General features: G+C 42.6%; 1 protein-coding gene across 1 annotated transcript in view; it reads right to left on the minus strand.

Moving 5' to 3' along the window:
* LOC137095539 (leucine-rich repeat and fibronectin type III domain-containing protein 1-like protein) overlaps positions 1-21,739 on the minus strand; it is a 68,184-nt gene extending 46,445 nt beyond the window's left edge. Inside the window, exon 1 of the mRNA XM_067462320.1 lies at positions 21,565-21,739. The gene's annotated coding sequence lies outside the window, so the exon portion shown is untranslated. The remainder of the gene's footprint in view (positions 1-21,564) is intronic.
* Between the last annotated feature and the right edge of the window lie 3,257 nt (positions 21,740-24,996).

Genomic DNA, 24,996 nt, shown 5'->3' on the forward strand with positions numbered 1-24,996 from the left:
TTTGTTTCTCAATAATTGCAGGAAAATGAGAAAACTATGCTGTTGAGGCAAAGATCCAACTTTATTGAATGAAATATATTTCAGGGTGCTTCCAGACAGCACCAAATCATGGGTTTTAGTCAGGAGCAAAAAACAAAAAAACAAAACCCGGGGTTGGAGAAGAGGTCCACATAAAGACCTGTTGGTCCCAGGATTTCTGCCTCCGTCATCCACACTTTTGCTTTGTCTTGGGATTTTGCAAACCACAAGATGGCCAATGTGGGACATCTACAGGAAATTCTGATGTTTTTTTGAAGGAAACATAAGGTGCAAATATGCAAATCATTGTATAAGTGCCGTTCCTGGGTTATAGAGACTGTATGACCATTTTTGCAAAGTTTGGCCGTGTACTTGTGTCTGAGAAGAATGGGATGATGTTCTTGGGTTATACAAGTTTGTTCCTCGTTACTTTTATCATAAAAACATGGAAAAGGTTGATTACATGGCAAAGCCTTTGTTTGTGTGTCAGAAACTTCATTAAACATGTCGACAATGAAGTTTCTCTTGCCGGGATAAAGCTTTTGCCCTCTAGTCAACTGTTGCCATGTTTTTAGGACACAACCAATCAGGAACTGACATGTACAACCCAGGAACAAATCAACTGTAGGGACATACAGAGATTCAAATATCTGCATTTTCCAGTCAGAACTGGGGTACTCCTGTACCTGAAAATCTCACATTTTTTGCTGTTTGTAGTGATTCCTCCTGTGTTTTCAGGAAACAACATTTGGCCACCCTCCATTTTGCTGTGGGAGCTCCTGGGATAAAGGTATTGTCTGGACAGGCCCTCAGTCCCATACCATGAATCTAAACAGAATGGGCTTGGCATTCATACACAATAATAATAATAATAATAATAATAATAATAATAATGCATCCCAATGTGCACTATGTGGTTGATGTGCAATGTGTCCAGATTGAGATGTAGAACAACTTTATTTGTACCCCAACACCATCTCCCCAAAGGGGATTCGGGATGGCTAACATGAGGCCAAGGCCAAACAATTAAAGCAAATCAAAATAAAATACATACAGCAAATAATAACATCAAATAAATATAAACACAACAAGTTCAAACAAAATCAAATGCAAAAAATGAAATAAAATAATAAAAATGTGTACAGCAGGCTGGGCCAAGTTAGAAGGGATAGAATTAAAAATGTAAAGATATAAAAACCTTGGGTGAGATGGATGAATAGAATAGTATGCTTGGTGGGGGATATCAAATCAGACAATCAATGGGGTGGATTTCACTAGGGATCAGATAAAGTGCATTGAAGGGCATACTGAGCTGAGCAGGTCATAGTGTGGGGATTGTATTCATTCCTCAAAGGCACGCCAGAACAGCCAGGTTTTAAGGCTCTTCCTGAAAGCTGCCAGGGTGGGTGCTTGCCTAATCTCTCCAGGTAACGAATTCCAAAGGGAAGGGGCAACCATAGAGAAGCCCTCTCCCTCATCCTCCCCAGAGGATGGCAGGGATTGTGCAGGTTCATAGCAGGAAATACGGTCACGAAGGTAGGCAGATCCCAAACTGTTTAGGGCTTTGTAGGTGATAACCTGCACCTTGAATTGGGCTCGGAAAATAAACAGCAGCCAGCAGAGGTAGACCGCTCCCTATAATTTGCTCCACTTAACAATCTGGCTGCTGAATGTTGGACTAATTGAAGTTTCTGGGCAGTCTTCAAAGGCAGCCCCATGTAGAGTTCATTGCAATAATACAGTCTAGAGGTAACTAAGGCGTGGACCACCATGGTCACTCTACTGAGGTTTTCCAAATGTTGCTGGGGCACATACATTGCACATACAGTGAGATAACTTTCCACCCAACCTGTATTTCTAATTGATGTTTAGGTTATTTTCCAAGTTGTTGTTAACTTCCACCAACTCAACGTGTTGACCCTATGAATCAGAAGCCTCCAAGTCACCCTGTTAAGGGAGCCCTGCAAACCCAGAGCTGTGGCTCCTTAATAGAGCCTTTCCAGACCTTTCTGCCTGCCTTACACCTTAGCCAGCATTATTATTTTTTGTGATGAATCATGCTTTTTTATGATATCTCCCAGTGCAATAGTTTAGTCATCTTAGTTTCAGAGGAGAGTTCAGGCTTGATTGGCTCCAGAACACGTTTATTTGTTTTTCTAGCAGTCTGTAGTATCCATAGAGCTCCCTTCAGCACCACATTTCAATTGAGCTGGTTCTCTTCTTATCAGCTTTCCATGCCAGGTATTTAAACTGGCATCCAGTGGACCTTTTCCAGGTAAACAACCCAGTCCTCATTCTTTGCTATAAGAAAGCTCTTAACACTGATGTGTCAGGGAGGAATGCAATAAGCTCTGTTGTTACCTTGTTTTTCTGAGGAACAGTCCCTGAAACTAAGCTACTCCATTCTAGAGAGATATGTTTCTTTACGTTAGCCCAGGCAAAACTATATAAGTGTCTGTCTATTCTTGGTGCAGTCATACTAAGATTTACTATCACACAGCCCAAATGAGGACACCTCCTGTTAGATGTGCCAGCTTTCAGTGCCAAGTTGTTAATGTTGTTCTTGTGTATACAGAAGACATTAGGGAGGGTGAATGTAAGAAAAATGTGTCTGTGAGATCCAATAGGAATTTCTATCTTTTCCCATATTCCAGATGGTAGCCTTGGGCTTCCCATACTTCAACATATGGTCTTTCATCTCATTTCCTGAGATATGCCTAGTTCCTTTCAAAGGTCAAGATGGACACCTTTTGCACTTATGAAACAAGATCTGGATAGGGAGAAAAATCAGAAGGGTGGCCCCTAACACATCTCCAGTCCGCATAACTAACTCCCACCAGAATACTTCAGTGACTAGAACAGTAGTTCCCAACCTGTGGTCTGTGGACCACCAGTGGTCCACAAGAACCAATATATAGTTTGTGGCCTCACTATTGCTTTGAAACCACATAGCAATGAAAGTGACTGGTCTCACGAAACCTTCTTATATTGCTGAGGCAACGGGGATGTCGGGAGGGGAGAGGGTGATTACTCACAAAAGATTACTACTCCATCAGCTCTAGAATATTAAATACGGCTTTCTTTTAGTGAGCAGATAGTGACTACTGGATGGCATATGTTTTGTATTAGAGCTGATGTAGTCTATCCAACACAATTTTCTGAATCAGCACCCCAAATAACCAAACCAAATCAAAAGTTGACCAAAAACTGATTTGTAACTCTTTTGGTACTAATGTTAGAGGGTGGTCTATGGTCAAGTGGTCCCTGGTCAAAAAAAGATTGGGAACCAGAGGACTAGAAGGACAATTTCTAGCAGCTACAGAGAGCTCCAATGCCTTCCTGATTATGTGATATAGACCAGATTAATTGTAATTCTTTTTTTAAAAAGCTGGTACAGTAGAGCCTCGCTCATCCAACATTTTGTATTATCTAACATAGTCTGCCTCCCGCCGGATCCACAGCTATTGCGATATTTTGGTGCTAAATTCATAATTACAGTAATTACTACATAATGTTAACATGTATTGAACTTAATGTATTGTCGAAGGCTTTCATGGCTGGAATCACTAGGTTCTTGTGGGTTTTTTCGGGCTATAGAGCCATGTTCTAGAGGCATTTCTCCTGACGTTTTGCCTGCATCTATGGCAAGCTTCCTCAGAGGTTGTGAAGTCTGTTGGAAGTAGGAAAAATGGGTTTATATATCTGTGGAATGGCTGGGGTGGGGCAAGGAGCTCTTCCCTGCTGCAGTTAGGTGCAGTCACACCTAACTGCAGCAGGGAAGAGCTCCTTGCCCCACCCCAGCCATTCCACAGATATATAAACCCATTTTTCCTACTTCCAACAGACTTCACAACCTCTGAGGATGCTTGCCATAGATGCAGGCGAAACATCAGGAGAAATGCCTCTAGAACATGGCTCTATAGCCCGAAAAAACCCACAAGAACCTATGTATTGAACTGTTTTTTCTGTTAGTTTGTTGTAAAACATGATGTTTTGGTGCTTAATTTGTAAAATCATAACATAATTTGATGTTTAATAGGCTTTTCCTTAGTCCTGCCTTATTATCCAACGTTTTCGCTTATCCAGCATTCTGCTGGCTCTTTTATGTTGGATAAGCGAGACTTTACTGTACATTCTTCTGGATATGTGAAACTGTGAATAACAGAAAACCATATAAAATAATAAATAAAAATAAAACTTGATTTACATTCAACCCTAACTCTGCCCAAGGGGACTCAGGGCGAAAAATAAAATGAAGGACATGCCCAATAATGCCATAAAGTCACACCGGAAGAATCAGAAAATGCCTAGAGAGGAGATATTATGTCAGACATGAATAAATTAAACTGCAGATATAGGGATCATACTGTATATTTAATAGGCTTTTCCTTAGTCCCTCCTTATTATCCAGCGTTTTCACTTATCCATCATTCTGCCGGCCCATTTTTGTTGGATAAGCGAGACTCTCCTGTATTCACAAAGGATGCACTCGCTGCCTTATCAGCTGACATTTTCCCTTCACAGTAACCTTATCGTGGTACAAACATCAAGACTTCCCTTTTGAAATTTCTTTATTATTTATTTATTTCATAAACTTCTACCCCACCCTTCTCCTCCTCAAGGGGGGACTCAGGGCAGCCTCACACAAGCACCGTATGATGCTGTCACCATATAAACAGTCAACCAATGCACTGAAACATTAAAACAATTCATTAAAACAATAGATTAAACACACTAATTAAAACTGAATCCAAGTCTGGATTAAATCAATGTTGCGTGTATCCTAAATCTTCTTTCCAGTTGCTGCTGTCCACTAATCGAATGCCTGGTCCCAAAGCCAAGTCTTCAATTTTCTTCTAAAGGGCAGGATGGAGGTGGTCAACCTGATGTCCCTTGGGAGAGAGTTCCACAGACAGGGGACCACTACCGAGAAGGCCCTGTCTCACATCCCCACCAACCGCATTTGCGTTGATGGTGGGATTGAGAGCAGGGCCTCTCCTGAAGATCTTAAACTTCGTGATGTTTCATAAAAGGAGATACGTTCGGACAGGTAGTCTGGGCCAGAACTGTTTAGGGCTTTAAAGGTTAAAACCAGCACTTTGAATTGTGCTCAGAAGCTGACCAGCACCAAGTAGAACTGGTGTAACAGAAGAGTTGTATGCTCCCTGTACTCCATTCCAGTGAGCAACCTGGCTCATTGTCTTTATTCCAGAAGAGACTAATGTGCCAAGAGATTGCTGGAAATTGCAGCATTTGTTGCTGTCGTTCTTTCTCTCATGTCTCTCTCTCTCTCTCTCTCTGTGTGTGTGTGTGTGTATGTATGTATATGTATATGATAAGATGTTTCTGTTGTTCTGGATCATCTTCTTGCAGTTCCTGGCACCAGCTGCAACATTTCAATCCCTGCGTCAATTTGGGTTCTTTTGAAATCCAAGATGTATCAGAATAACACATGAAATATCCTTCTCCGGTCTCTCTTTTAAATTTTAATGCTACAGCGCATCAGTGAAATGGCCCTTTGGTACTACGGCGTTATAACTCGATGAGAAAAACATTAAAAATTCAGAGGGAGAAAACTTGCCCTTCAAACCATAGAACCACTTCGCATGGTTCAGAAAACCTTTGGAAGAGATCTAAACACACATCCAAGCAGAGACAGGGTTGACATTAAGCCACAAAATACTGCAAAGCCCAGGAATATACGTTCTGGGAAGTTTTGCTTCTTTGGACAAGTCTGGAAGAGCCCCTAATGGGCTGCTGAATTATCCTAGAGCACTTGGCTAAATGCCTGCATAACTCACTCCCTAGACTCAATCTCCTACCTCAAGTGTAGCATCTGTTCCTGCACTTAGCTTCTCTTCTATTCTTATGAGAACATTTACTGTGGCACAATTGTTCCTTTACTGTGAATGCTTACAGCAAGTGGCTACAATTTGTGCCTATGGAAGACTCCTTTGAAACACACACACACACACACTACATTACTCAGTGTCCTATTTCAGTAAATGCTTTGGAGAGTGCACCAATACTTTGAGAGAACAAGCACTGGAGAAGCCAAGCCACAGCAAGCTCAAACACAAAGGGTTCATGAGATCAGAAGCACGATCAATGCAATCCAGGGTCTCAGCGTGGAAAAACAGTCTACAGAAGAATCCAAAGCCAAGCAGGGGGCAATAGTCCAAGGAGCAAGGCAAAGGTCAGAAAGCAAACGAGAAGGAAATGCCCCACGATGCTGAACAGAGATAGCCGAACTGTTATCTTGTGGCAAAGACATGGCCTTGGCTGTGCTAATGTATAAGCTAACTGTTAAACCATCACAGCTGGATTAATTAGCTCTGCATTTCTTTTAAGGTCCACCAAGGCATATCCTGCTGTTTCTTGTTTGTTTTGTTGTTTTTGTTATTGTTTTACTGCTGCTTTAGTTTCCTTCATCCAGAAACAGGCTGTAAGTCTGACTCCTACTTTTTCAAGATCTACACGAGATGCTCCGGGATCCACTGTTGCAGTGGTTCCCAACCATTTTTTGACCAGGGACCACTCTGACCAGGTACCACTCTCCAACATTAGTACCAAAAGGGTTACAAATCAGTTTTTGTTCAACTTTCGATTTGGTTTGGTTATTTGGTGTGTTGATTCAGAAAATTGCATTGGATAGACCACATCAGTTCTAGTTCTGATACAGAACATATGCCATCCAGTAGTCGCCATCTGCTCGCCCACAGAAAACCATATTTAATAATCTAGACCTGATGTGGTCTATCCAATGCAATTTTCTGAATCAGTATCCCAAATAATCAGTATCCCAAATAATCCCAAATAATGCCTAAAAACAAAGACATCAAGAAAAAAAATTTTTGGTTGGGCTGTGTTATTATCCATTGACTTTGGTAATGCTCACGTAAAAAAAAAAAAAGAAGGAAAGGGGGCTGAGGTTAAAAAAAATTACAAAAAGCACAGCATCAGATCCAAAAAAACTATCCCTAATTGCTTTAACAACAGCAGCAACAACAACAACAACAACAACAACAACAACAACAACAACAACTTTGGGGGGGCTAAACGAGATCTTACAATGGGCTACTTTCCCATTACACCTCTTATGCTTGGCAACGGGAGCTAACAAATAAATAAATAAATAAATAGCCGAATTGATGAAAACCAACAGGAAAAACTCAGCCATTATCAGCACCTCAAAATTGAACTGCAAAGGCTCTGGCATAAACCAGTACAGGTTGTCCCAGTGATTATCGGCACACTGGGTGCCGTGCCAAAAGAACTCAGCTGGCATTTTGAAACAATAAACATTGATGAAATCATGATCTTACTTGGATCTGAGCTCATCATTCGAAAATACAGCACACAGTCCCAAACGCTTGGGAAGTGTTCGACTAGTGATTTTGTGATATGAAATCCAGCATATAGATCTTGTTTGCTGTGACATACTGTGTTTTTGTGTCAGTAAAATAATAATAGCAATAATAATAATAATAATAATAATAATTATTATTATTATTTTGAGAGACTAAACAGGATCTTACAAAGGGCTGTTTTCCCATTGAAATTGATGTGTGGCAATGGGAGCTAATAGCAACTACTACTACTACTACTACTACTACTACTACTTACTACTACTTTGGTGGACTCTCCTCTCTCTCGTTTACTGGGAAATACACTAATGTCTCCTTCGTTCTCTTCTTCTTCTTCTTCTTCTTCTTCTTCTTCTTCTTCTTCTTCTTCTTCTTCTCTCGCTGTCCTCCAATGGTGGCATGTACGCCTCCGGCGCATGCACAGTTGCAATCCCCCCCCCCCCCCGCATGTCTCATGAACCTTATTTTAGATCTCAGGGCTACAGCCCACAGGTTAGGAACCACTGCTGTAGAGGAATGACAGGTTAAAGTGCTCAGAAGAGGAAATGGCTAATGTTCCAGAATGGATTCCCATCTCTCCATTTGGAGATCTATAACTGCAGTGGCAATGCTTATGCTGCTATGCTTCTCCTTTGACTGCCACTCCCTAATCTACACACAGAACCCAACGGCATGTCCCAAATTCACCCAAGGCCAGTAGAAATTCATGAGAAGTGCCAGCAGAGGACAAAGCCCAGATTAAGGTACCTGGAGTTATTTTGGGCACCTGCATGCAGTTGACACAGCACCATGTGTTCCTGGTTAACATCTGTGAAGCCCTTTGAAGGTGAGGCAAGACCTTGGATGTGGTGCACGCTTTCATCTGAACAGGGGCTAATTATCGCAGACAAGTCGCTGTGCACACCACTTGCCTATGAAGATGTACCGCCGTCAGTATGGGACATAAAAGCCTGGAAACCGACGCATGTGTGTCTGTATACATACACACATAACCCCCCCCCCTCCCCTTGCCGACCCATTAAAAATAACCAGAAAGATTTGAGACTGCTTTCCCCATTTGTCCTTCTCACTTTTGTTTCCTTTCCCATTGACTACTAAGGAAATGCCTTCCTGCCCCTCCGATCGAACATGAGCAACCTGCACCTGGTATATTCTAATCCTTGGCATCTATTTATTGGCAGATCACTGGCCTTTCCTGACGCCAGGGTAATGACCCATTAACAGTGTGTAAATAGCCACATCTCTGTCGATCTAACTCCTAGAAACATCTGGTTCCAATTCATTTAGCCTGAGTATCTGATAGCCATTTAATATTTCAGTGCTAATTAAAGCCCATAAAATAGATAATCCTTTCGTTTCACCGCCACCTGATGCCCTGGGTGTTAGTCTAGTGTAAAGGGGAGGGAGAGAACAAAGCATGTATTTCCCCTTAAACTCAGGAGGATGAGAAAAGCTTCATATGTGAGGCACACTCTATGAAAAATAAACACAAAGTACGAGGGTTGAATGAAAAGTAATGCCTCCACCTTCGTTACTTGGGTTTGGATTGGAATATTTTAATAAATCAAACGCAGAAATGATCCTTAGAATGTGCTCTTTAACTACCACTATTCACTTTTCTACATAATCACCAGACAATTGGATACATTTCTGCCAACGGTGAACAAGTTTTCTGAAGCTGTCACAGAAGAAGTCGACATTCTGTTTCCACAACCCATCGTGCACAGATTTTCCAATAGCCAAGCAAAACAATAATGTAACCCACACTTTTTTGTGAAATGCCGAGTATGCTTGAAATTTCTCTGAGTGATACGACAATCATCCTGAATCAATCTGTCAACCTTTTGCTTGTGAAACTTGGTGGTTACTGTCACAGGAAGTCCAACTCTTTGCTTGTCACGCAAGTCAGATGTTCCCACCTCAACATCTTTAAACTTACTCGCCCAGTAATGCACAGTACTCACATCAACACAATCACCATAAAGAGCTTGCATTCTCTGATGAATCTCCTTTGGGGTGACACCTTCAGCTGTCAAGAATTCAATGACTGCATGTTGCTTAAGTCTCATGGACTGACAGTCTGCACAGGGTTCCATACTTTGCACTTTACCAACACAACCATTCAATGCTAAGGCTTACCGCCAAAATGTAACTGTAGAGGAGAGTCTACTGAACAAGCCAGTATGTGCTGCATACCAGTACTGCCATCTGTTGAAGAGTTACGAAGGTGGAAGCATTACTTTTCATTCAACCCTTGTACAACGGCAATCCCCTGTAATTGATGCAGTTGTATCCCAGGCAAATTGGTTCTTTATGAAAGTTTGGGAAGAAAGGCAAGGGCAAAGGTGCTGCATTAAACCCGAAACGTCATCGGAAAAGGTGAATAAATGCGCCCGGCATTTATTTATTCACACATACAGATGTATTGCTTATATCCTGAAATTTCAAAGCAGCCTACATCAATAAAATGTAAAATATACATGCGACACAAAACAAGGGAAGACAATACATGAATTCCTTTTGAAGTCGACGAACTAGCTGTTGGGTTGCATAAAGAGTTAGGCAGGCAGGCAGGCAGGCTCAAATAAATATGTTTCAACCTGTGCCAGACACCAAGGACAGCTCCCGTGTGTCAAGGGTTTGATTGGAAGAGCATGCCATCATTAAATGCCCTCCTCTGGATCACTGCCAAAGAGGCATTGGGAGCATGTGGCACTACCCAAAGGGCATGTATTTTGCATCAGTGCGCATGGACCCCAGATGGTTCCACCAGAAGCCACCTGTGAAGGCACATGGTAAACTGGCTAGAGGACTCAAAGTGGGACAGATGCTCAATGGACCTCAGGTATCTCGTCTGGGGTTAAAGAGACAAAAAGGACCGACATTCTATATAAACATTCTGTGTTCTCTCTCACACAGGTCCATTGCTACAGCCAGTCAGTAATTGAGGAGGGGGAGGGGGGCAATAAGCATAGGAAGCTGCTTGCCATTCAAAGCGATAGTTTTGCAGCTTTGTTTCACTTCCTAGTAGAACTGTAGTTAGGACATGGTGCCTGCCACCTCTTTGCATCTCTTCCTCCTCCCATCCTCTATCTTACTATTTATTTACAGTATTTATATTCCATCCTTCTCACCCTGCAGGGGACTCAGGGTGGATTACAATGTACATATACATGGCAAGCATTCGATGCCATAGACACACAACATATATAGACAGACACTCAGAGGCTATTTAAAACTCAGTGTAGTAACAATGAGGCCGCAGACCATATTTTCGTTCTTGTGGACCACTAGTGGTCCACGCACCACAGGTTGGGAACCATTGATCCAGACCAAAGATTGCAAATCACTGATTAGAGAATAGTTGCAGGTCTCAGTTTCCACATACAATTGTTCCATTCAGTTCACATAACCTTTGCAACTTTCCCACAGAAGAATTCACCTCTTTCGTGTTCAGTCTTTCATGGTAGGGCTGTACATCTCCAGCTAGAATCCTGTTAATGATATCCACGTGTGCAACTCAGGATGCAGCACATGCATTATATTATGCACATTATGAACAGGGTTCAAGGGGTTATTCACTACTCCCTAGTGCACCAATCAAAACATCCTGATTTCTGCTGATCTGGAGACTAGGATACGGTTTTAATGGCTTCAAACTACAGGCAAGGAGATTCCACCTGAACATTAGGAAGAACTTCCTGACTGTGAGAGGTGTTCAGCAGTGGAACTCTCTGTCCCAGAGTGTGGTGGAGGCTCCTTCTTTGGAGGCCTTTAAGCAGAGACTGCATGGCTATCTGTCAGGGTTATTTTGAATGTGATTTTCCTTCTCCTTGGGAGGGGGTTGGACTGGATGGCCCATAAGGACTCTTCCAACTCTATGATTCTATCTCCCACTCTGGTAGCTGAATGGGGGTTTTGCTACAGCCATTCAACACTCATTCAACAGCACCAGGACTGTGGCACAGCTGGCTGGGCGTCAGATGCATTAAGATCACTACTGACTGAAAGGTCATGAGTTCGAAGCCAGCCTGGGTCAGAGTGAGCTTCCGACCATTGTGTAGCTTGCTGTTGACCTTTGCAGCCCAAAAGACAGTTTCACCTGTCAAGTAGGAAATGTAGATACCTCTTATGAGGGGAGGCTAATTTAACTAATTTATGATGCCATAAAATCTCCAGCAAGCAAGCAAAAGAATGAGGAAGTACTCCATCAGTGTCACAAATGGATGGTGAACCGACAGCTCCCCTGGTGGCCGGAATACCCTCATGAAGCTACAATGAGGAAGAACTTCCCAACTGTGAGCACTGTTCAGCAGTGGAACTCTCTGCTCCGAAGTGTGATGGAAGCTCCTTCTTTGGAGGCTTTGAAACAGAGGCTGGATGGCCATGTGTTGGGGGTGCTTTGAATGTGATTTTCCTGCTTCTTGGCAGAATGGGGTTGGACTGGATGGCCAACAAGGTCTCTTCCAACTTTATGATTGTATAAGAAGCCAGTCTTCTCAGAAGACCAAAGAAAGCTAGAGAGTTAGGAATTTTCCATTTCTTTGTGAGCTTATTAGAAGCTGAGATTCCTTTCTTATGCACCCAACAGATCAGACAGGATGCTCTTCTAATCAGACATTGCCTAAGGTCTGTACTAAGAGAACATCCTCTGATAGCAAACACTTCCTGGTCCTCAAATGTTGTTTATTAGTGAAATATAATTCCTAAGCAGAAGCCACTATTAACTTTTCCTTCTCTCTTGGATAGAGGGAGATCCCTTCCTGAATTCCTCACATATCAGAGTTCAGCTCAGGCCATGCCAGAAATGTATGCTTATAACAAGCATTTCTTCAGCATCGATTTTCGGCAAGACAGCATTATGCTGCGAAATGTGTGGAACTGGCAGCCTGACATTTGGCTGTCAGAGCCAAGCAAATGAACAAAAAGGAAGAGGGAAAAAAACCCTGAAGATGAATGGGGTCAGCCAACCACCATCCATCCCTTGGAATTCTGGCAGCCATTTTTACTATTTCGGGAATGTTCACAGCAAAAGCATAAACCTAGAAAGAAATTGCAAAGAGGCTTCTCATCAAAGCAAGCAAGGTTTTTAGTGGGTTGTTGTAGGTTTTTTCGGGCTATATGGCCATGTTCTAGAGGCATTCTCTCCTGACGTTTTGCCTGCATCTATGGCAAGCATCCTCAGAGGTAGTCAGGTCTGTTGGAACTAGGAAAAAGGGTTTATATATCTGTGAAATGACCAGGGCGGGACAAAGGACTCTTGTCTGTTGGAGCTAGGTGTGAATGTTTCAACTGACCACCTTGATTAGCATTTGATTGCCTGGCAGTGCCTGGGGAAGTCTTTTGTTGAGAGGTGATTAGATGTCCCAGATTGTTTCCTCTCTGTTGTTCTGCTGTTGTAATTTTAGAGGTTTTTTTTTAATACTAGTAGCCAGATTTTGTTCTTTTTCAACATCTATGCTTGCCATAGATGCAGGCGAAACGTCTGGAGAGAATGCCTCTAGAACATGGCCATATAGGCTGAAAAAATCTACAACCCAGTGATTCCGGCCATGAAAGCCTTCGACAATACAAGGTTTTTAGTGCTTTGAGTATTTTACCTGCATTCTCAGCGCTGCTTCTCCAGGTGTGCAAATAGATCAATCTGTACACCAAAGGATAGTAAAGGTAAAGGTTTCCCCTAATATTAAGTCTACTTGTGTCTGACTCTGGAGGGTGGTGCTCATCTCCATTTCTAAGCCGAAGTGCCAGTATTGTCCGTAGATACCTCCAAGGTTATGTGGCCAGCATAACTGCATGGAGCACTGTTACCTTCCTGCAGAAGCGGTACCTATTGATCTACTTATATTTGCATGTTTTCAAACTGCTAGGTTTGCAGAAGCTGGGCCTATCAGTGGGGGCTCACCCTGCTCCCTGGATTCGAACTGTGAAGCTTTTGGTCAGCAAGTTCAGCAGCTCCGTGGTTTAACCTGCTGCACCACCAGACGGCCTTACACCAAAGGATACATGGATACAAATCAGAAATTTAAAATGTGAATTCTTTTTTTAAAAAAAACATATTGCAGCACACTTCAGCATTCCTAAACATTCCTTCTTAGACCTCCAAACAGCAGTCTGTGAACAAAAAATCTTCAAAGAGAGACTGGAAAGAGAAACAGCTAAATTAAGATATATCCACAAACTCTCACGGTTTGAAAAAAGTCAATGGGTTTTTGGCACATTGCACATTCAATAACACAACTTGACATCTCAGCCACTTGTAGGTTCTTCTTTCAGCTTTTTAACATCTCTCTTCTGGCCCTTGGCCTATATCACAAATCATACCAAGACCTTCTTCCATTATTATTTTGGTTTCACAGAGATCCTATTTTCCATCTTTGTCCATTATCTACTCTTTACGATCATTGTTTGGAACGAAATGTATCCCCCTCTATCACCTTGTCCACATGTTTTACATTTCTGTTATTATTCAACCACACACATGCCCCACCTCTCCATTAGTACAATTGTCTGTCCAGAGGTGCTTTGCTCCATGCATCATATCAAGAAGATCGATAGACCATCTACACTGAAGAATCATAACAGCTTTGTTATGATGTATTATTGAAGGCTTTCATAGCCGGAATCACTGGGTTGTTGTAGGTTTTTTTGGGCTATATGGCCATGGTCCAGAGGCATTCTCTCCTGATGTTTTGCCTGCATCTATGGCAAGCATCCTCTGAGGAAACATCAGGAGAGAATGCCTCTAGAACATGGCCATATAGCCCGAAAAAACCTACAACAACCCAGTTTTGTGACGCTTAATTGCCATGGTTCCATCCTGGAGGCTCAGCCAGCTTTAGCTGCAAAGACTCCACTTCACCAACAAATCTTCAAAAATCACCAAATCTCTGATAATCCACAATATTTTGGCATGGTTTAGTCTTGAGCAGACAAAGCCCAACTGGATTTGCCAAATGCCTTTTTCTAATACAAAAAACCCAACATATATATATATATATATATATATATATATATATATAGATCAATACAGTGACATGAATCTTTGGAATTTCTTTGTGGGTATTCCTATAGAGCAGTGGTTCTCAACCTGGGGTCCCCAGATGTTTTTGGCCTTCAACTCCCAGAAATCCTAGCAGCTGGTAAACTAGCTGGGATTTCTGGAAGTTGTAGACCAAAACACCCTGGAACCCACAGGTTGAGAACCACTGCTATAGAGACTCACTGTGATGGCCCACATTCATTTGTATAATATAAATTGGCACCTTGCAAAACTCCAACTGAGACCATACCTCAGTTGAAATACAGTAGTCTTCCTTATCCGACCTTCACATATCCGACATTCCATTTTATCTAACGTTCTTATACAATGCTCTCCTTTTCCTCCAACATTTCCCCTTCAATTAAAGGAGCACTCCCCAACTCTCTTTCCATTCCCAATAAGTGAAAAAGGGAAGACAATGAGAAAGAGGAGAGAAGAAAGGGGGGAAACAGGCAGGACCAGAAGCGGAATCATCCTCCCTCCTTCCCTTTGTGATTGCCATGCTCCTCTTCTGCATCTGGGCACTTCCTGCTGGGCTGCTCTAACCCCAAGGCATTGCCTTGCCTTAACACTTTTGAGTTCCTGTTGTTAGCATTCTAGGTGTCTAGATCTGTGTTTGAAGGGTAAGAGTAGGAGACTCTGTATTATCCAACATTTTCATTTATCCGACATTCTGTTGACCCGTTTATGTTGGATAAGCGAGACTCTACTGTAGATGGAACATCGCATTGTTGCATCTGTTCTGCTTGCAGGTAGGAAGTGCTTGCAGAAGTCTTTCCCTGGGTAATTGTGGAGCATTCAGGATTCCCTGCACAGGGCAAGGCCCTGATTTCAGATCAAGAGTCAACTTCTGTGTCACGGAAGGAAGAAGCATCAAAGGAGGAGCACTTTGGGGAATAGGCCTGGCTGTGGCATAGCCAGCTTCTCTTTTTAAGCAAATGCACTGCAGCTTGTAATGTGTGATAAATAAAAAATGAGTATATCAAGTTTGTGGCTTCACCAAGAGCACTTGGTCAGAAGCTGCAAGGGAGGAGAGTGAATTCAAAGGCATGCTAAGTATGCTTCCCATATCATCATCATCATTGTCATCATCATCACCATCACTATTATTGGCCAGTATTTAGTACTGCAGTTCTGAATCCATAACTTAGAATTTTGGATTTATAACTGATCTGTATTCAGTAAGGGTACTACTACATAGTCTTTTTTCTTCTTGTCGTTGTGCGCCCTCAAGTCATTTATGACTAATGTCAAAAAGGAGAATCAATCATGGAGTTTTCTTGAGCTGTGAGTGTGTTCCTCACCCAAAGGCATCCAGTGGGCTTTATAACTAAGCAGGGAATTGATCCCTGGTCTCCAAAATCAGAGTCCAACACTCAAACCACCGTACCACACGGGTGCTCACTACAGTCTTGCTAGAAACTATGTAAACATGCTGATAGAAGGAGACAGCCATCTAGCTTCCCTAGGGAGGGAGAGACAGAGCTTTTGAGCAGTCACTCATAAGATTGAACCTCTATATCCGCTGTGAAGATGGTGAGCCTGAAAGAAAGGTCCTAAGCATTTTACATGTTTAAACAGGCAGTGCTTGGGTGTGTTAGTCAAGGAATTCCACAAGATACTGAAATCCCTCTAGAACATGCTTGTCTCCCTCTAGAACATATATGGGTAAACTTTAGTCCTCCAAGTGTTTTGGAATTTAACTCTCATAATTACTAACAGCCTACCAGCTGTTAGAAATTGCTGGAGTTGAAGTCCAAAACACCTGGAGGACCTAAGTTTGCCCATGCCTACTATAGACCTTGCTTCAGACAACTGGCCTTTGTGTGATGCTTCTGCCCATTGACTACCCTTTCTCTCAGAAGAGATCATCTTCTGCCTTCCTCTTCCTCCTCTTTCTCCTCCTTCTGGTTCTGCAGCCAGAGTGAAACCTTACAGACACACCTGAAAAATCCAGGAGCCTAGGATATATTACCTGATTTCTAAAGTGCTAAAAGCACATGGGATGGGAGCCATCAGGATCGCCCGCATTGATTTCCATAGACAGCATGGACAAAATGGGCTGTCCTGTGGGCAATCTCTACCTGCAGTGAGTGCCCGATACGCTGCTGTAATGTGGCCGCATGATCCATTTCGATAATTATATATAAAACTACGAAACATCACAACTTTGTTAGATCACTAATTTTTTGTTCTATGAAGTCTTGGCTCTACCTTTTCCTCTCCTCTGCTTTAATTTCCCTTGTTTAGGTTTTCCCTTCCTTTGTATTAGTTTTGGGTGGAGCATAAAAAAACCCTTAGAGGCCGGCGTTAGTTGGTCTATTCCATTTGCCTGTATAGAGCTCTTTTGGTGGACTCCTCTTTTTCTGCAGCAGAGTTACAGTGATCAGAGGCTTGGGCATTGTCTGGGTACTCCTAGGCCTGAGCAATCCTAAACAGGCATCCTTAGCACCTATTCTTATACCTGCAGTCCCAGAGACAACAGAAGCTTTTGACCAGCTTAAACTTCACAAGAAAGAAGATTGAGACAGTTTATAAGCAACAGCTTGTAAACCATCGCCTTGCATTAGAGGCAGAAGACTCCAGAGAGATGACTGCAGCCAGCAAAATCTCCTTTTGTAATGTTTTAAGTTAGTCCCAGGTGGAGTTAACCCTTTATTCATCTTGTTTTCAGTAAACTAATTTAGTTATCTTTTCACCTTGCCTAAAGTGCCTCTGTGTTAAAATGGTCTTAATCTTAACAGAAGGTATACAGATAGCCCCCGAGTAAAGCCAGACACTATAGTTTTCCCAGCTATAGTGTCTGGGCGTGCCATCGGATGTTCCTTTAATGCAATCTTTTAAAATGTTGGTATTTTCTGCTTTAAAAAGGGGGGGGGGGTGGGTGGACAATCCCCTTGTTCATGGGATAAGGATAAAAAATATTAGCAATAAAGACCAGCAAATTATGAAGACATGATAAGTAATAAATAATGGAACATTTCAATTTGTAATGATAATGGACTGAAAATATAATTTCAAGATGCTCCCCCCCCCCCCCCCCCGCACACACACGCATACATGGTAATATCCAGAACTTCTTCCCAAAAGCCCAAGGATGGGTATAGCTGCAGATGCAACTGTTGTCCAGTGTAGCATATCATGAACCTAGGACTTCACCAACCCTTCGTATGCTGAGCTGGAACTGGCTGCTATTCAAAGCTTCTTCAAGACTTCATTTAATATCAAATACTGACCCACATCATTGGTATAGGACAAGTTTTGTTGACAAAAGATGGGTGCAGCAGCCAGGCATGTAGCTGGGGGGGGGGGGGGGGGGGGGGCTTGAGGGGCTTCAGCCCCCCCCCCCCCCGAAATTCTCATGGTGGTTCGCGAAAAGGCCTTACTGGTGCATTATTTAAACTGTTATGTTTATTCATATCATGATCTGATCACCATACTCAATATATCCCATATGCATGGGGTTATGGGGGTAATGATACAAAAGGTTTGCTAGGATAGACCCTCTTTCACTCAGACTCAGCCCCCCCCCGAAACTCAGCCCCCCCAAAAAAACCCTGAAAAAAATTCACACACCCCCCCTCCCGAAACGAAATCCTGGCTACGGGCCTGGCAGCAGCAGATCTATAATACAGTGTGGCGGTCCTTTTGTAACTGTTATATTTATATTCCCCCACACCAAAGAGTAAGCATGGCCCTCTAAAAATGATTCTAACCACACAATTCCAGGGCTAACACTGTATATCTTGATGGCCAGATAATGACCTCCCAAGGCCAAGGTACATCCTGCTCCTGCACTGGAAGATGGTTTTCTAGGATTATGGAGTGCAGAACCAAACAAAACAAAAAAACAAAACCCTGAGCTGCAAAAGAGTGACCCATCTCTCATCCTAATGGAAGGAGAAGATCAAAGCCTGTTGCTAATAGGAACGCTTATTCCCCGCTCTGTTCCTAGTCACGTCTATATCTTTGAACTGCCAGACTAGACCATAAATAATCCAGTAGGGCTTGTGTTTGTACGTGCCTTCTAGTCACCAGCTGACTTAAGGCAACCCCATGAATTCCATAGGGTTTTCTTAGGCAAAAAAACCCTCAGGGGTGGTTTTGCCAACTCCTTCCTCTGAAATATACCCTACACCTTCGGGTCAGTGCCATGCAATGTCTGCAAATAGTGCAGAAATCAGTGGCTAGATTGCTAACGGGAGTGCCGTATCTGAGAGGACAACTTCTATGCTGCAACACCTCCACTGGTTGCTGGTCCACTTCTGGGGCTAAATACAAAGTGCTAGTCGTTACCTATAAAGCCCAGAAAAGGCTATTTGTCAAATTGCATCCCCCTGTATAGACCATCATGAGCACTGTGGCCTACAGAGGAGGCCCTCCTCTCAGTCCCACCCCTGTCACAAGCTCAGTTAGTGGGAGTGAGAGAGGGGGCCTTTTCTGTGATCACACCCTGTCTCTGGGACTTCCTCCCTAAAGAAATAAAAACAGCCCCCACCTTCCTCTCCTTTAAGAAACTTCTAAAAATGCACCTATGCATTTTAGCATATGGAGCAGAAGAGGATTCGGACACTTGAAACCACTGGAATGTTGGCTAACCCACTTGTATTATATGGCTGCTATGATACATCTTAAATGATGTATCAGTGTCAGCCATTTTAATGTAATGTCTCTTAATTTGCTTTTAGGGTTTATATTGTAATGTATACTTATGTTTTAGTTCCTTATGTCTTAGTGAATTGTTCCTGTTTTATTTTTTTATTGATGCTTAATCCCTTTGTTGTAAGTTTTCTGTTGTTACTATCAATTTTCCTGTATTATTTTGATGTGTTTGTACCCATTTCAAGACATTGAATGTTTGCTTTTTGTTTGTGTAAACTGCCCTGAGTCCCTCCGGGGAGAGAGGGTGGTCTAGAAATAAAGTATTGTTGTTGTTGTTGTTGTTGTTGTTATTATTATTATTATTATTATTATTATTAGAAACACAGAAAGATTAGTACACAGCAAACAAAGTCACTCTGCTGGCTGTTGTATTGGCTCACATGTTGGACACTTTCCAAGTGTTTGGGACTGTGTGATATATTAGAGAATAATATGTGCAGATCCAAGCAAGGTGGCCTAACTGGAGGTCAGCTGTGACAAGCAGTGCTGCAGAATTCAAACAGGCACAAATAGGGGGCAAAAGGGAGAAACATGCCAAGAGGAAGGCATGTCAAGCCAACCCTGTTTGGGACTGCTTTCTATTTGGAAACCAATGTCCTCACTGCAGGAGAACATGTGGGTCAAGAATAGGGCTTCACAGCCACCTACGGACCCACTGCCAAGACACTACATCTGGAAGGCCATCATCCTTGAGCTACAAGGGATCGCCTAAGTAAGTAAGCTAAAGAGGAAGATATCAAATTCTCTCTCTCTCTTTCTCTCACACACATGCACATCTCGACAGCAATAACAGAAGAATAATAGAAAATATTTCAAATTCACCTGCTGGAAAAACACACACTCTTTTTTTGTTTGTTTACAATTTTCTGAATCACAAAATGTGTTAATGTCTTAATTGAAACCCAGGAAATAAACCCAAATTGAGCTGCGAGCATGGAGAATTGTAAAACACCAAATACCCAGTCTAATTACTTGCTGTCAAACAAGGTAGGTGTGCTGTTGTGGATTGAGTCATATGAGCTTAACATGCAAATTAGCTTGCAAACAAAACGCAGCCCTGGGGGCAGATTTCATCCTGGGTTCGGTGACCTTTTTTTGGTGGCATTTGCAGCAGGGGGTTTGCTGATGCATGGATCCCATTTGGCTTTCACTGCCGTGTTCTCCTGATTTAATTCTGCAAACAGGCAAGCAATTGCATTCAGCCAAAAAAAACAAAAACAAAAAAACAACTCAATTCAGCTACAGCTCTTGAGGGAAGCTGTAGTAGATAGATGCAGGCAGGTGCTAAGCTAATTTGTTATGAGATGTAGGGCAGAATGGGAGAATAAACTCGTCTGTGTTGTGAAGATATGAAGGGCAGGAAGGGACAAAACTCGGAGCTTCACATCCTGATATTATTTGTTACTGGTGTGTATTAGGCTTGGTTGAGCCAAAAAATGGTTCAAAACTCATTTTGGATGTAGTGGTTCGATTTGGAATTGAATTCCGAATTATTCCGAAAAGAATTTGGAACTTTCCGAAATTTCCAAATCGCTTCGTTAATGGTGGAGAGAAACCTTTTGGGGCATTGGAAGCTTATTTTACAAGTTAGGGAAGGAGGGGTTTGAATGTATGGGATTTGTAGTGTCTTTTCTGGCAATGCACAACAAACTAAGAATCAAACAGAGCACAGGGAAAACTTTTGGGGCCTTGGAAGCTGATTTTGCAAGTTAGGGAAGGAGAGGCTTGAATGTATGGGATTTGTAGTGTCTTTTCTGGCAACGCACAACAAACCAAGGAACAAACAGAGCATAGAGACCTTTTGGCCTTGGAAGATGATTTCACAACTTTAGGAAGGAGAGTTTGTGTTCAAAGAGTGGCTTGAATTGATGGGAGATCTAGTTTTTTTGAGGCAATGTGCAACAAACTAAGAAACACTGAGGTCAGAAAGACCTGCTACAATGCTCGGACTTGAAAAATGTTGGTGTGCTTTGGTTCCTCCGCATTGCTCCTTCCACCCACATCACACACCCACACACCCCAATACCCATGCGGTGCCCACCTTTCCCAAACCCCAACAGCAACAACACACAAGCGGCAAGGCAGACAGCCAGGCACAGCAGGCAACAGCCCTTCTCCCAGCCCTTCTTCTCTGCTTGCTTGCTTGCCTGCTGTCCTCTTCTTCCAACCTCCCTTCAACACAACCTCCCTTCCCTTTCTCTTTCCAAAAATGGTAAAGAAAGCTTTGAAAAGGCAAAGGGACTTCCGGTTTTTAAAAATACCTCGAAATCACTTCAAAAAGGTAATTTTAATGGATTTATAACGAGTTACGAGTTATCCGACGCGGACCTATCCATGTCTAGTGTGTATGGACACTAGGCATGTCCATACACATGTGAGGAAGGCACATCACATTAGTTCCCTTATGAGGAGCAGCAGCCAAAACCCACAGTGAGACTGAACAACTGAAACAGAGGACAGGTATTGTGTTCTTACTTTCAAGCAATCACCAAGTTCACAGCCAGATGTGTTTCAGCTTCCTCTGATCCATGTTCATTAGTTAGATCATTTCTTCCAGCTCTCCTTGACAGCCCAGATTCATGCCTGCCCAGATTCGCCTTTCCCCAGTCAATGCAGCAGTCACTCTCCATGGGATCCAATGCTGCCATCCCACCTGAAAAGAAAAAGAGACCCTTGCTGTTATTGTTGACATAGTATTACTGATAGTATTGCAGGTGGACAAATGTCAGCATGCTGGAAGAAGCAAAGACCACCAATATTGAAGTGATGCCATCAACTCCACTAGACTGGCCGCATTGTCAAAATATCTGATCACTGTCTCCCAAAGCAGTTACTATACTCCCAACTCAAGAATGAGAAATGTAATGTTGGTGGACAGGAAAAGATATTTAAAGATGGGCTTAAAGCCAGCCTTAAACACTGTGGCATAGACACTGAGAACTGGGAAGCCCTGGCTTTTGAGTGCTCTATCTGGAGGTCAGCTGTGCCCAGCAGTGCTGCAGAATTCAAAGAGGCACAAATGGAGGGCAAAAGGGAGAAACGTGCCAAGAGGAAGGGACATCAAGCCAACCCTGACCGGGACCACCTTCCACCTGGAAACCGATATCCTCACTGTAGGAGAACATGCGGATTAAGAATAATGTCATCAGTTGGGAACCCTTCCCCCCAGCACCAACTGCTACTCTGGGCCAGAGTCAGGTATGTAGCCGGGGGGGGGGGGGGGGGGTTGAGGGGCTTCAGTCCCCCCCCCTCAAAATTCTCATGGTGGTCCGCGAAAAGGCCTTACTGGTACATTATTTCAACTGTTTGTTTATTCATATCATGATCTGATCACCATGCTCAATATATTCCATCTGCATGGTGGTATTGGGGTAACGATACTGCTAGGGTAGACCCTCTTTTTCTCAGACTCAGCCCCCCCCCATCAAATTGAGCGCCCCCCCCCCCCCACCAATCAAAATCCTGGCTACGGGCCTGGCCAGAGTGAAGACAGAAGAGGCCAGGAGGACAGTTCCATCTTGTCTCCTGTGCTATGCTAATAATATAATATAATATATTGTATATTCATATAATATTTATAATATTTATAATATTATGATGTAATACAATATAATACTACTAATAATAATACAATATTATAATTATATATTTTATTTTATACGAAACATTACTAATAATATTACAATATAATGGTATAGTACAAGATAGTAATATATAATACGGATATTGTGCTATCCTATGCTATCATATATTGTATGTATGTATATATCTTGTAAGCCGCTCTGATTCCCCTTCGGGGTGAGAAGGGTGGCATATAAATGCCATAAAGAAATAAAGAAAGAAAGAAAGAAAGAAAGAAAGAAAGAAGAATAGGGTTCCACAACCATCTACGGACCCACTGCTAAGACATTACACTTGGAGGACCATCAACCTCTGGCTACCAGGGATCGACTAAGTAAGTAAGTAAGTACATTACTGATGCAAGATTATTATTGTTAGGGGTATTCAATAATTAACTGTTTCACAATCTGATAGGTGTGAGTGACATAATATTGATCATCAATGACTTGGATTCTATCTAAGAATCAAGGGACCAGAGGCATATCATTGGTTAATGTGCCATCTTCCAGGCAGCATTGCTTTTGAATAATTGCACCATTGTGATTCTATTTCTGGTGATTTTTGCAATTGTAAACCCTTCAACTGTCTCAACTTGGAAGAAAAGAAACAGCATTGGAAGAATATTTTATTGTAAGATATATTTGGAGGTCTTTAATCAAAAGTCGGGGTGGGCATCTTTCAACAGTGCCTTAGTTATGCATTCCTGCATGACAGCAGGTTGGTTATTCCATGATCCTTAGGAGGTCTCTTCTACAGTATCTACAGCTCACCTATTAACTTGGCTTAATAGATCATTCAAGCCTGCCTTCCCTGTTTGATCATTCCACTCTGCATCTCGTTTCAAGGGTGGTAGCTGGAAGCTAATTAAGCAGAACGACCTTACAGAATGAGCCAGGTACAACCCGAATGCCATGGCAACCACAGCTCAGTGTCAGTGTTCCACTATATCCCTCTCAGCAGCATCCTCAATTCCAAATCAGGGACTGTGTCAGAAGGCAACACCTGGGGACAGAATGGAGAGAAGTAATACGGGGTTGCAATGATCCTTGCTTGGAGATTCAGCAGCCCTATGGTTAAGGCTCATCTGCAGGAGAGGTAGGACGCAAACAGTGAACTGCCTGGCATTCAAAAGGATTCAGTCTGATCTTCTATGGGTTTGCTGAAAGAGGAAACAACAGAAATAACTGCTCAGCTGAAATTATTTTCGAACCACAATTTTCTGGTGCATTTTTTGCTTCCTGACATCTCCCCCAGCCAACCTCATTTGGCTGATATTTTGCTCCATCTACACAACTGTGTAGCAAAAGACCACAATGCAATAGAATCCAATTCTTCCATAGAAAGTGAACTCTGTTTTGAAAAAGGAACTGCTGGGAGGTCTCAAAGCCAAATGATAGTGGGACGGCAGAAGAGGAAGCCTATTGTGAGTCCTGGAGATTGGCAGCATGAACCACTACCTGGCAAAGGGGAGAAGATCTCCACTTGCCAGCAGCAAACCTTTTTGCCAAGTGCCTTGAGTCCCATTCCAAGTGAAAGGCGGGAACTGAGTCAAACCAACAAACAAACCAGTGATTGTCACTTCTCTAGAAACAAACTGTTGACAGTTCATACAAGGGTTATCTGGAAAGTAAGGTTACAAGGCGTGTAGCTCTCATGGGAAATTTTCTTGGAGGAAGTTGGTATCATTGCTGTGTAGCCAACAGAAGCGAATGAGCAGTGCCAGTTGTCAGTAGTTCATCAACTGACATTGTGGTGAAGGCTAGAGATAAGCGTCCTCATTCCATTTCCCTCCAAGTGCAAAGTTTGCACTGTAATATGCTACCTAAATGCTAAGGGCATGAACACTGCTGCAATTTATTGCAAAATTGTTTCAGTTTATGGAGAGGACGTAATGTCAAGATAGCATATGACAAAACGGGTATGGAATATATTGTGAGACCATGAAGAAACTTTACAGAGCCATCCAAAACAAACCTTTGTGGGATGCTGATGGTAGGAATCTGTCTCCTTCATGACAATGCGCATCCGCACATCGCTGTTGCAACGCAAGAGTTGTTGACTTCATTTGGTTGGGATGTTTTAAACCACCCCTCTCACAGCCCTAATCTCGCACCCAGTGACTATCATCTGATCACTAAATTGAAGGAACACCTGGGTGGAAAATACTTTTCCGATGACAACGAGGTGAAAATCGAAGTGACGAACTGGCTGAAAAAGGCAGAGGGAAACTTCTATGACACAGGCATCAAAAACCCATCCCATGGATGACAGAATGTATTGAACTTA

This window comes from Anolis sagrei, chromosome Y (genome assembly GCF_037176765.1).
Source record: "Anolis sagrei isolate rAnoSag1 chromosome Y, rAnoSag1.mat, whole genome shotgun sequence".
Classification (NCBI taxonomy): domain Eukaryota; kingdom Metazoa; phylum Chordata; class Lepidosauria; order Squamata; family Dactyloidae; genus Anolis; species Anolis sagrei.